The following is a 14,453-nucleotide window of genomic DNA, read 5'->3' on the forward strand; positions in this document are numbered from 1 at the left end:
GACTGTAGTTAGAATCATTTGTTGATGGTAACACCTGTAATACATCGCACATTTTGAACAATGATTTAAGGTTGAATACCTCACTCAAAACTTGATAACGTTCGTGGACTATATGCTCGATAGTATATCAGAAAGCCGTTAAATAATGCGGTATTGAGGACCCTAATAACGTGATATGTCCAGTCCTTCTCTTGCAGCACCATCTACATGTAGTACGCTCGCTGTCTGGTCTTCATCTAATAGAGACTATCAACCAACACAAAACGCTTGCTATGTACCTTCCTTTCGTATCATTTAACAACAAAAGGGGCTATAAATTATCATTGTTAGAGTATTGTCCGCTGCATCTTTCTAATACATATCTGTCTCTGATGCGATCAATATAAGGCGTAGTTCATAAACAGTGTAGCTTGGGGCAAACACTACACTAGTTACCAACGTGTACCTTTCAGCGTGACAGTCGACACTTGTTTACTCTCTCGATGACGTTTACTAGTCTGATATCACACTGCAAATCCCCGGGGAAGTGTCATATTCCCGAATCCAATCGATTTTCAGATATGTAGAGCGTACGCCGTAATTAACCTTAATCATATCACGACTTACTGATCACACATTGAAATGTTTTAACACGTAGTGTCAAAGCTAGCGGCCACGTCTTTTATAGTACAACTTCCCATTAACATCTATAGTCCGTTAAGAAAGTGTATCTATGTGTGCAATGAATGTGTGTACGTGTGTGGCGGGGCACGGGATGATTGTGTTTGTGCCTCCTTTTGAAAGCACAGATATAATGCCGACTTTAGAGTGCTAACTCCCTAACTGGTAATGGTTAAGGTCATATTAACAGCTAATGTCATTTACGGACGTGCATGCATATGTGTTGTGTAAGCGTGCATGTGTGCATTTGTACCGAATACAAGGTATGTTTGTGTATTTGCTTTCTTGTGATAGCGCGGATCTGACGCCCGACTTTATATTGCTATCTCACTGAAATACCATGCCGTAGGCACCCTGCAGAGCATTCCGCCCGGACACATTATCCTGACAATGTGATAGATTAAAGCAGGGAATAATTATCACTGTTAAGGACTTTGGTATGTCCTACCCTGGAGGCAAAACCCATTGTCCCCAACAGGGTGCAATGAGACTGTTATTTACGTTTAAAATTACGTTGCAATGGGTTACTCATTCGAAATGGGCAAGGACAAACTCGTTTCGGCACCTTCTGTTGTACCAGTCATCGATTACAGGTTCAATTGAGAGTTATTTGGTGTTTTCGCATTTACTTATTTATTGTTTTTTTGCCACTGTGATCTTTGATTCAGTACTCACCCGGTCACAATATACGGACAACAGGTAAACCTGTTACCACAGGGATTGCGAAAAACTTTGGTAATCGAAAATGGCGCGTGTTTTTGGAAAAAACATGATCATGTGGTTTTCGAAGCAAGAAATTTAGTCGAGGTTAATTATTGTACTGTACACCGAGCTTTCCTCCCTACTCAAATCGACTGGTTCGCCCGTTGTCAGTATAATGTGACCGGGTGGGGCGTCCTGCTGGGTGTCATCGGCAGTATGTCTCAGTGAGGTAGCACTATAAAGTCGGCATCAGTTCCGCGCGATCACAAGGAGACAAACACGAACATATCGCAGCCTCCCAAAATACACACACATACACTACACGCAGGCATCTTGCACACAGGGGAGGCCGTCCTTAAATGACCTTAGCTGTTAATAGGACGTTAAACAAAATCAAACAAACAAACAAACAAACAAACTCAAATATTATTATCATTTGGGGTGGCATTTTTACCGAACACTGATGTAACATCCCTCCCCCAACGTGTAATATTACTTTAAACTCCTTAACTTAGGTCCAAATATAGCTGTAACAAATTCTCAAGTCCTGTGGTTGTTACTATTGGTCGAGATGCTGAATGTTGAGCAGGGAATTACAACTACCATTTTTATGACTTTGGGATGTCTTGGCCTTGGAACAGATCCTATTAACATTGACATAGACAAAGGCAAATAAGTGAGGTATTGCCAAAACGCTAGAAAAGGGGTTGTCAGAAAGAAGAGAGAAAATAACAAATATCATTAATGGTGCAATGGGAACAACGGATCGATGTTGCTTTCTTCAAAACCCACAGCAGAAAAAAAACAAATTCTGCAGGCGCACCACATTTGCCAAAGGCATAGTAGGAAACCCCATACTCTGCAGGAGGGAAAAGCCGTCAAACAATAAAAAGAACATAGAATTAAGTTTTATCCAAGAACGCATGCAAATGCTTGGGCCCGAGTTTAAATTCCTATGATCGTTCAATTTCTTGAGCTATCACATATAATACGATCCAATGATAACCCTAAAAAAGATTAAGGATATCTTCTAATCAAATTCCAGTTTCTTATTAGCCTTACATGTGTAGACATGTTTATATGATGAACACCAACAAAAAGTCAATTCCAGTATGCTTTTATAACTATCTACGCCGGAAAACACTTTTTGGTTATCTTAAGAAGATTAGAGTTATCAGATGTCGGGATTCGATTCCGGAATCTTGTCGGACAGACAAATTAGTCAATAACAAAAGTGGATTACATTTGTTGGTTCAACACAACACGGAGAAGAAGGTACCAGAGGACAAAACAATATACGCCCCTAAACTTGCATACTTTGAATTTTTATTTTATTCAAATGATAAAAATATCTAAAATTGGGAATGGTATTCTAGTTATAGAGAAATTCTCCGAGACGAACTGACCATGCCCGTGTCGCGTTGGGTCATTCATACATAACCCATTCCTATTTTTAAAAACGCGAGGACCAATCGCAATGTGTAGCATGTCACAAAACACTTAAAGTAAAGCAGTTGTTATATTCGAAACGGTATAGTTTTGGGATCGCACAACGTTATGCGATGTTTGGTGCGCGCACGGTGTGTGCACAATGTACGAACGATATAGATCTGGACGATTACTGCTTGTGCACGTTTGTGCTGACGATTGACGAACGTTGTGCGATGACGATCGTGGTTGGTGTAGATTGAGAAATGGCTGAACAATACAAACGGTTTCGTGATTAAACATATATGTTTGTTTTTGACGGTCGTCCTGCTGGGTGTCTTCGGCAGTATGTTTCAGTGAGGTAGCACTATAAAGTCGGCATCAGTTTCGCGCTATCACAAGGAGACACACACGAACATATCGCAGCCTCCCAAAATACACACACATACACTACACGCATGCATCTTGCACACAGGGAAGGCCGTCCTTAAATGACTTTAGCTGTTAATATGACGTTAAACAAAATAAAACAAAAAGTTTTTGAAGTTTGTTTTTTATATTCTAGCTGCTTATATATGCTGATCTTTCTATCTATATTAAATTACCTAAATCGATACATGTAAAATCATAACACATATGGACATGGTCCCATATACAGGTAAACGTAGCCACATTTACCTGCACCGTAGTTTTCCCCACCCTGGGCACTTACACTTGTACGCAACTCGCAAATGTGTGAACCAAATGCAAATAAATACTTTAACGTCCAGTTGTGCTTATATAACAGTCATACGATATCATATGTGGGGCGTAAGAATTGTACTTGCTGCCCCCTATTGCATGATCGTAAGAGGCGACTAAATTTGGGACCTTATCTCTTCTCTCCTTTCTAAATAACTTTCTTTTTCCTAATGTCTCCCTTGACAATGCCTCACTTTTGGCCATTTGTTGAGCGTTCGCCCCTGTGAGGAAGGCTTTGGGTTCTGTCCCCTGGCCGAGACATACCAAAGTCTTTAAAAATGGCAGTTTCTACTCCTGCTTAACGCTCNTACACTACACGCATGCATCTTGCACACAGGGGAGGCCGTCCTTAAATGACCTTAGCTGCTAATAGGACGTTAAACAAAATCAAACAAACAAACAAACATCATATGTCTGGCACTAGGCGCCAGGTTAAAATCCGGTTACTCATCACAATGTCATTTACCTGTTCTGTTATCTGGAGCCATTCCTATTCTTGACCGTCTAGGTCACTTGAATGCCATATTTGGGATCTTTATATTTAATTCTACTTCTAACTACCTTTTATTTCCTAGCACCTAACTTGACAAACCCCTCATTTGGCCTTTATACTGAGCGTTCGCCCGGGTGAAAGAGGCAATGGGTTCTGTCACCAAAGTCCTTATATTGGTAGTTGTTATTTCCTGCTTAACGTTCAACATTAAATATTTACATTTGCATGGCATTGTCACCATATAGCCTCTTTGAAAGCTGTGTCGTTGATGGGACTTTAATAACCATGCATAACGAGAAACAATTCTTAGCCTATTAATACAACACTGACCGGACCTACAATATCCAATATAAATAAACATGACGGCTGCTAAAATATCGCTGGGCATTGTGAGATTTGACAATGTCATTGTAAATTTATGTGCAAAATAAAAAATAAAATAAAACACTTTTATTACAACGAAAACAAGACCAAGGTCTGCAATATCGTACAAAATGCACATCGGTTGAAATCACCAATGCCGACAATGGATTTTTTTTTAACGCCCATGCAATTTATCAGAAATATCGTCTGTTACACTGCACTGATCAACAGGGGTTCGTTACAAATGTCTGAAATACACATATTCTATAGACCTACTGACACATATTTTACAGACCTACTGATATGAGTCACACCACACATAAACATTTCAGACATTTGTAACGAGCCTGTGCTCCGTCGTAGGATCACTCACTTCAAACGCTATCAATTTCACACGTCTCGCATCCACGGTTCCTCAGTTTCTGACGACATGTCAAATAACAAGGCTGTTATAGAATCTACCGACTGTTGTCAAGTTCCTAAACAATCAACAAATACATTCACGTCTGGATTCTTCACAAAATGAGCAAAGAGAAAAGTTCGAACTAACTTCCAAAATTAACTCCCTCGTGGAGGGCAAGGTCGGATTTACAGTGTTCAATGTATTTGTCCTGTCCATGGGCGAAATTTGTTCCGGGGAAAAATCGAAACAATTTCAAATCTAACTTTCAGCTCAGAGTTCTATTGATAAACTTAAATTACCTTAAATACATATCATACGCAATTGTATTGATAATGAATTGTGGAAAAGACCATAAGAGGCAGAGAAAACGTAAATATAAGTAATGAACTGTGTTTGTATGGTGTTTATGATCTATTTAAATGACACAGCTTTGCAAGCAAACAAATCATAATGCGCTAGCGCACATTATATTGTTTGCTTGCAAAGCTGTGTCATTCAAATAGATCATGCATACCATACAAAAACAGTTCAATGCTTAAAGGGAATAGCAACAACTGGTTCACCCATTGTCAGAATATGTGATATGTGACCGGGCGGAATGCTGTGCTGGATGCCTTCGGCATGGTTCATGAGATAGCACTATAAAGTCGGCATTATAAACCGCTATCGCAAGGAGGCAAGCTCACCAACTAGCCCTGTCTCCTGCATACACCACACACATGTAGGTACGTCCTTAAGTGTTCTTAGCTGTTAATAGGACGTTAAACATAATTAAGCCAAAACCTTATAGACCTGATGGTGGTTATTAATGTTTAATGTGCGCATTAATATAAACAAACATATTACCAAACTTTTTTCTTCACGTGATCGCTTTTGATTTACACAACATAATACTGATCGAAACTTGTGGGAAAAGGTAGATCTCTCTCTCCCCCCCCCCCCCCCCCCCCCCCCCCCCCAGCTTGCGGAGATTAAAACAGTAACACTTGAGCATGATTTTTGAGTATTGGTCCATCCGTAGTTGACGGAGACAAATACTATGCATGACAGATTCAGACTTGCATGAATGATATTCTATGATTTAAAACATCACTGAAATCATTGTCAAGTTACTGTGAAATCGATATGGATTATGTGCCTGGAACAGAAAATCAACGATGTCATTAATAGTGTTATCGATAAATCCATGTAGTAATCAAGCCGATTACAACCGATACCATATTCATATATGCATTTGAATGTGACCGGAAATCCGGTTACCAAAACAAATTTTAATCATCTAATTCATTGGATGATGTACTAGCGCAATGATCGATAACGAACTTATCTATGAGATTGTCCCTCAATAGATATTAAAATATGATATGTGTATTGTCTTACTATGATGATTTCTGCTACTTTGTTAGTTCAATTAAAATGGCTATTGATTATATATTGTGTCAAATATAGTCTCCTTTCCAAAATGTTTTTAAAAAGTCTTAATATGCAACGAAAGGTATATTTTACAGGTGGCATTTTATATGTTGACAATGTTATCCTGAGACAAAGGATTCATAGAAGGATTTCGGCGACCACTAATGAGGATTTTTATCAGATCTACAAAAAAAATACCTTTTACCTTCATTTTCCTTTTAAGTGCTATTTCAATGTCCATTGCTGGAAATCCTATCAGGAATCTTGTACATTAACTTAAGCCTTGTAATTTTCATAAGTTATTTGCCAATATAACAAATGTCAAAATGTTGGAGGGCTGTCTGGTGGACTTTTGTGTTTTCCGATCATTCTCAAAATTTAGTATGCATACCTAAAGATAATGGGGACATTTATGTGAAGTTTGAGAAAGATCCCTCATGCACTTTATGAAACAAGAGGCCCAGAGAGCCTGTATAGCTCACCTGGATAATAATGTAACCATGGAAACCTATTCCTTTATGTGTTGGCCCAAGGCTGCTCTCGACAAAATTGGAATGAAATCTATCCCAATGGTAGAAGAAGGATTTTAAAGGTTTTACCTCTAATTTCCCCTATTTGGACCAACACCTTTGCTCCGAAGGGGGCAACACCCACGATTTATACAAAACTGAGTCCCCATTGCCCAAGGAAAACATACCTCGTCTCCGGCAAACATACAAATGCACGCATGCAAAGCACATTTGGAGGCACGTGCTTAAATTACATTAGCTTTTGAAAGGACGTTCAACCCTGTACAACCAACCAATGAAGGTAGACTCGGAAGTATATTTTTCAACTTTAATAAATGAAAACAGAATGGGTTTTATTTTGGAGTTTCTAGAATGCATGAAATCTGAAGAATGAACTACTGATCAACTGATTAAAAGTGGCCCACTCTAAAATATCGCATTATGCCCATATGTATTCGTCAAGTAACAATACAGCCCTTATCATTACTAATCATGAAAACACTTAACGATCATGTCACGACTGAACATTGCTCTTTATTCGAAATACACAGAGATTGGTGTGCTATTTAGTATACAAGTGTTATTGGAATATTTCGTTAAAATATAGTCAAAGGTGAACACCTAGCGATATATAATCAATACCGAATGTCAAGGCAGACGGAAACGAAAATAATCGCTTTGCCGTGGGCTTATGTCTACACCCGCAGGGACATGTACCAAACAATTTATCAGACAAGACAATATCTATGTGACAAGTGTCAGTAAACAGATAGGTTAACTAAACGACACAATAACGCCATTTATGTATACGTTTACATTAAAGGGACACACCGTCAAAATTTTATTTCAATCATTGACATTACAAATGTACCTGTTGTCTGCAGTTATGTTTCTTTGCTTTCTGCTTTATTAATAACCCGTTCCAAATGTCCATTTTGACCACTGGATTTGTACGGAAAAAGCCTGTTAAAAAAAGTACCGATAGCGTCATCTGACAGTTATAAAACGAGGCAGTAAACACAGATGATATGACCGAGATGCCAAGTTGCAAAGGGGCCCCAAGAAAGGAGGATATAACGGCCAACCTCTTACCTTACTATGAATCCAAGGAATACAATTTTGAGGCATCTCGGAAATATTGTTCACGGGACGAATACTTTCAAATGTGTTCAAATATTTGCATTAAGTGCATGCAGACATTGACAAGTATCAATTAATATTATTATTATTTAAATGTTTAACGGCCTATCATCATAATATAGGTAATTAAGGCTAGCAAATAGCCGACAAAAACAAATGCAAAAAGGAAAACATCAAACAAAGGTGAAACTATTCATGACGATGCAGTATGTATTCGTGTATAACATAGAACGTCATATTATTTTTCACAAACAGTTTTGGCAAAGCCAATGCATGTACATGTATAATATATGTCAGATATGGAATGTGTAAGATACATGTACTTGATATGCAATATGTTTAAATAATTACACATACAGTTGTGTGACCGCACAACGCACCAAAAATACCCTTGCGCACACCGTGCATACATCGTTGACACACCGTCCGCACGACTGGGCGATTTAGCAATCGTTCGCCCTGTTGTGCGCTTCTCTCCGCACTACTTTGCTATTTGGTACAATTTGCTGGTGAATATTACGGAATGAAAAAACCCGGCAGGCTTGTATGCAATAATGTACACTGTATACATTACTGTAATTGCTCATCACAATAATTAAGATTACGTACAATTTTACAATACGTGTTTTGCAGCAGCCATGTTTTTGTAATATTATTTTATCCTTTCAGATAACCTTCTTTAGGTTTAAAGGGGGTTGCATTCAAGAAGTGGGCATTTGACCTCAAAGAAAATTCATCATTTCATCGGTAAATAGTCCCTGATCAATATAGTCTCATCTTTCACAATAATCAGACATAAGGCATGGAAAGGATATATATCTTATTTCAAACAACAATCATTATTAGAAACAATATGTATTTGACTTTGGTTATTGACCTCATCTTAAAAGGATTGTCCAACCAATTTATATATCATCACAGTGTATTGAGTGTTTGGTCATGTGATACCTGTCCGTCTCTTCCTTAATAGTGCTCACTGAAATACCATGCCGAAGGCTGGGGCCCATCACAACATTCCCCCGGCCACATTCTACTGACAACGGGTGAACCAACTTCTTCTGAAGAACTGCCAGGTATAGAATCTTCATAGACCTGACCTACTTTCAAGGTCACTGGGGTGGAATATTTGAAACAACTTCTAAGGTCAGGGGTCAAATATGTCAAACACATCAAACGACTTGTTTTGAATATTGGAAAGGCAAAGAATCATTCTTTGGTCGTTTGTTTGTTTGTTTGTTTGATTTTGTTTAACGTCCTATGAACAGCTAAGGTCAATTAAGGACGGCCTCCCCTGTGTGCAAGATGCATGCGTATTGTGTATGTGTGTGTATTTTGGGAGGCTACAATATGTTCGTGTTTGTTTCCTTGTGATAGCGCGGAACTGATGCCGACTTTATAGTGCTACCTCGCTGAAACATACTGCCGAAGACACCCAGCAGGACGCCCCACCCGGTCACACGTCGGCCGACAAAGATTACGAACAAAAATACCTTACTTTCAAGGTCCTGTGGATCCAATAAGTTTAACACATCAAACGACTTCTAAGAACTGAAAGGTATGGACTCTTCAAATTGGCTGGTAGCTTCTTGGGGTAGAAACCCACAAATTGTGTGTGTGAACAACTTCTTCTGAAGAACTAAAGGGTATAGAATCATAATATTTGGCTGGTGGCTTCTTAGCATAGAGATCTACAAAATCTGTGGGTGACATCGACCTACTTACAAGGTCACAAGGACAATTATTTCAAAAAAACTCTTAAGAATTGAATGGCATAAAATCATATAATAAAATTAGACTGGTAGCTTCCAGGGATGGGTTTGAAAATAACCTCAACATGCTTGCAGGGTCACATTATTCAAAATTTGCAAACGGCTTCCTGAAGATGAGGTGAAATTCATAGAATCGTGATATTGAGCAAGTAGCTCCCTTAGATCAAGCCCAACAACGTTTTCGAATGAAAATGACCTATACCTACTTTTAAGGCCAAAGGGATCAAATGTGTTAGCATATTTAAACGACTCCTCTCAACCATGAGAGCTACAGGTGATGATATTCCAGATTAAGGACTTCATTTTTTTCTCAATTTAATTTCTTTGTTAGACTTCAAAGGTGAATGTGGTAAAATGTGTGAAAATCTTGTAACATGTATTTAAAACATATTTCGCAGCATATTACAGTGAGTTACAATACATACGGTGTGAATCATCAAACGATTCCTTTTCTCTACTGTCCGCGTGTTTTGTGTTTTCGCTTCTGGTAAACACTGTCGCTTACGTACTTGAAAAAAGAAACCTCGGGGCTAGGGTTTGATAAGGTTGCATTGGTCCAAACATTTAACACATATCAACATAAGGTTCACTATTGCGACTAAATCTAACTCCACAATGTTGCAATAGTCCAAAGTAAGTTTAAATATAACATAATGCAACATAACGTCTAAACCTAACATTAACCATTTGCAATTCAAACGTATCTTGCACAATAATATACCTTAATGTTGTAGAGACATGCATGCTATGCCGTCTAGTTAATTGGCAATTTCTAATCACAGACGTGGCATAATGCAACTTTAAGGATTTTTCAAACACTAATATTTAATTGAAAAATGGATTTTGTTTTGCGCAAAACGTCATGAAAGAATATTACTATTCTATATTCTGTTTTCCTCTTTTCGTCGTTAACAAGAAAGACGACATTGCTGAATGTTGAACGTTTGCCCAGGTAATGAAGGCAATGGGTTCTATAACAAGGATGGGACATACCGAAGTCTTTCAAAATGGTATTTGTTATTTCCCTGCTTACCGTTCAGGATTTAGGGGAATGTCAACTACTTGTGTACCCGTTGTCAATATAATGTGACCGGATGTATGCTGTGCATGGTGCCCTTGGCATGGTATTTCAGTGAGATAGTACTATCACAAGGAGGCAAAAACACCAACATACCCTGGTTCCTGCACACACACGCAAGCACGCATACACAACACACATCCGTGTATGACCTAAAAAAACTATTAAACTTTTATTGCTGTTGTAAAAAGCACCCCAGAAAAGGGGATCTGTACTTTTTCGATATCTCAGAAATGACAAAAGCAAGAACTTTCAAATTGTGCATACTTTTCAGCAAATAGTCACACATAGTTTTACTTAAATTTGAAGTCGATCAACAAAGGTTTTAAAAGTTTTCAGATGTTAGAGTGTTACCAAAAAAAAGCAAACTTTTAACACGGCCAAGGAGCTCCAGATTGACTACCACGCATATCGGGGGAAGGGATTTGTTTACATCGTCGAACTTACTGGTCTACAATTTGTTGGGGGTTTTGCCGAACCCGTTGGTATTGTTAGATCTATCGGATTTGTACTTTTGCCATTTAACCCAATTTTTAAAGGACTCGAAAACATTTATTTACCATTATATAACAACAATTATATGTTTTGCGGATGCATCATTTCGAAGTTCGCCTAACCATTACATAAAATAGTCTTACCCTGGCTTGAAAACGGGTAGGGTTAGGATTTTAACCTTAATGCATTCATCATCCTGGGGTTATGGTTAGATTATGGGCCGATCGGTCAACACTCCGGTCTTCCACGCAGGCGACTGGGGTTAGATCTACGTAGTCGTCGTACGCATGAAATATTCAGAAAAATTGTATTTCTCCTGCCCAAACAACTCCAACAACCCAGGTGGAGTATGAAACGGTCTGGGGTGGATGTTGTGGTATCTGTGCTGTAGCATTTAAGTGAAGTGGCACTATACATGATACCGTTTGAAGCATGGTCCCACTATGAACAGCACACAATGCTACCCAAGCACACGCACAGGCATTCACACATAGAGAGATATTAGCCAGGTGGCATATGACTAATAGTTAGCACCTAATAAGGCAGCTCCTGCGAACTCCTAAAATTTGTATTTATTACTGTATATACTAATTGTATTGATTGTGTATATCTATGTACTGTAAAGCGGCTTATTCTAGCGATGTAGGGCGCTATATCAAATGTTGTATATACTTATTATTATTATAGAGTAAGTGACAAGCACATAATTATCTTTCGAACCACCAGTACAAAACGATTGAAAGACCCCATATTGCAACTGCAATCTCCAAAAGGATAAACAAAATTCGTTCGATATGGTTTTACCGTTTTCTTATCGGAGTTAAAGATCAACCTCGGCCCAAGTACTTTTGGTGATCAACCGCTTACAGTCAAACACCTCTTTTGATTAAATGTGCTAATTTCGACAGATTTTACAAAAGTACCCTCTATGACACGTTTATTTGATACAGTTTCTGTGCAATCAGTTTATGGTTACTTACATTCAATTAATCTTTATAATAAGAAATATTATATTTTATAAACAATTCGTTTATTATTGATATTTTTTAATCTCTTTTACACATTTCAACATTTTGTTTCTGGTTTGCATTTGTTGTTGTCCGTCATTTGTTGGCCCTAATGACATATCCTGTGTTAATCGGACGTGAAGTTTGACTCCCGAGTCTTGTCTCAGAGGCGTTGGTCAAGCACGAGGGTTTCTCTTTCTCTTTCTAGTATGCTATCCATGTAGCCATGGCCCTAGGTGTTGGAGACCCACGCCATATATTTGTCCCCTAGTTTGATTCCGTGATTGGTGATTACACGGGTAATGAATAAACTGATTTCAAACACAAAAAAATACGACAACGTTCTGACCTTTCATTGGAAGATGAGGATTATGTTTCATCCAAGTTCTTCCCTCGCTTTCTCATCATGGTTTGTACGACACTAGGTTTGGTTTGGTTTTATTTTGTTTAACGTCCTTTTAACAGCTAAGGTCATTTAAGGACCGTCTCCCCTGTGTGCAAGATGCATGTATGTAGTGAATGCGTGTGTATTTTGGGAGTCTGCGATATGTTCGTGTTTGTCTCCTTGTGATAGCGCGGAACTGATGCCGACTTTATAGTGCTACCTCACTGAAACATACTGCCGAAGACACCAAGCAGGGCCCCACTTGGTCACATTATACTGACAACGGGCGAACGAGTCGTCCCACTCCTAATTTGCTGAGCGTTAAGCAGGAGTAGAAACTACCATTTTTAAAGACTTTGCCATGTCTCGGCCAGGGGACATCCAAAGCCTTCCTCACATGGGCGAACGCTCAACAAATGGCCAAAAGTAAGGCATTGTCAATGGAGACATGAGGAAGAAAAAAGTCTTTTAAAAATAAGAGAAACGATAAGGTCCCAAATTTAGTCGCCTCTTACGATCATGCAGGTACAATTCTTACGCCCTACCTGCAGGGATGACGACACTGGGCAAACCGGCTTCAGCGATATCTCCCCTTCTTTTAAAGAAAGGTATCTAGTGAATTTTCGGAGACGTAAAGTTTGTTAAGCAACAGATATCTGGACACTATTGATCGAAGTTTATCGTTACCAGCAAGCACGGAACTTACTGACAACAACGGATTTCTGTGGCCATTTAGTAAAGATCATGCCTCCCTAAATCCTTCTAATGGTGTTATAAGGCGTCATTTCCTACGAAATGACACAGAGTATGAAATCTTGAAATCGATTCAAGGTAAAGATAGAGAAGGACAATTGGTAAACACCAACACATTTGTTTTGACATTTGGCCCACCCGAGCTGCCTAAACATATTTGTATTGGTTATGAACAGATTGAGGTTAATATCTATATCCCCAATCCTCTTCGATGCTACAAATGCCCGAGGTTTTGGCATAACGAGGATACATTTAAACAAAACCAATACTGATAAAGAAGACAGCGAATGTAATGTCAGTAGCCACGATGTGTCAACTGCGATGGGAGCCATCCCGCCTTTTCCAGGCAATGCAAATCCTTGCACAGATAAAGAGAGATATTTCTGATCAAACTTACCGAGTGCAGGATTTCCCCCGCGGCCAGGACAAATATCTATTTGTTTAATTTATCTTCCCTTATTTCTAAAATTGCATGTGATGACCTAAGTACCTTGTAACTCAGCTACCTACCTACCCTTTTTTTCTTGGCGACTTCAATGGACGTAACAGTCTTTGGAGATCCCATGATAACAATGAGAGGGTGCTACATTTTGAATATATATTTTTTTAGAAGAATGATTTATTTTTCAAAAGTGTTTTACCCAGATTTGGGACTTGAGAAAACCATGGTTACCACAAAAAAATAACATGATATTTAACCCAAAATTTAAAACACCCTAGTTTTTTGTTTTTTTTTAAACTTATGTTGAATTAAATACCTACTCGGTAACAGAAATACATTTTAGTATAGGTCGTTCAGCTGGATTTTTCCTAATATTTGCACATGTGCTGAGTACAGCAAAGGACTACATGAAAGGCTAGCTTTTGTTGTGTTTACACAGATTTGAAAATGGCCATTAATGAAGTCTCAAACCAAATTTCAATTGTTTTTTTTTTTTTAAATATGAACTCCACACATAGTCCACTTAATGCATATGCAAATTTTAGTGCTGATTTGGTGTTTTTAATTTTGACACATGTACTATTACAGGGGTTATTCATTGTACCAACATATCACCCATGGCCACCGTACGCTACTGAGCACTGCTACCTAAACATGCTTTATGTTTATATA

This window comes from Mizuhopecten yessoensis, unplaced genomic scaffold (genome assembly GCF_002113885.1).
Source record: "Mizuhopecten yessoensis strain PY_sf001 unplaced genomic scaffold, ASM211388v2 scaffold7325, whole genome shotgun sequence".
Lineage (NCBI taxonomy): Eukaryota > Metazoa > Mollusca > Bivalvia > Pectinida > Pectinidae > Mizuhopecten > Mizuhopecten yessoensis.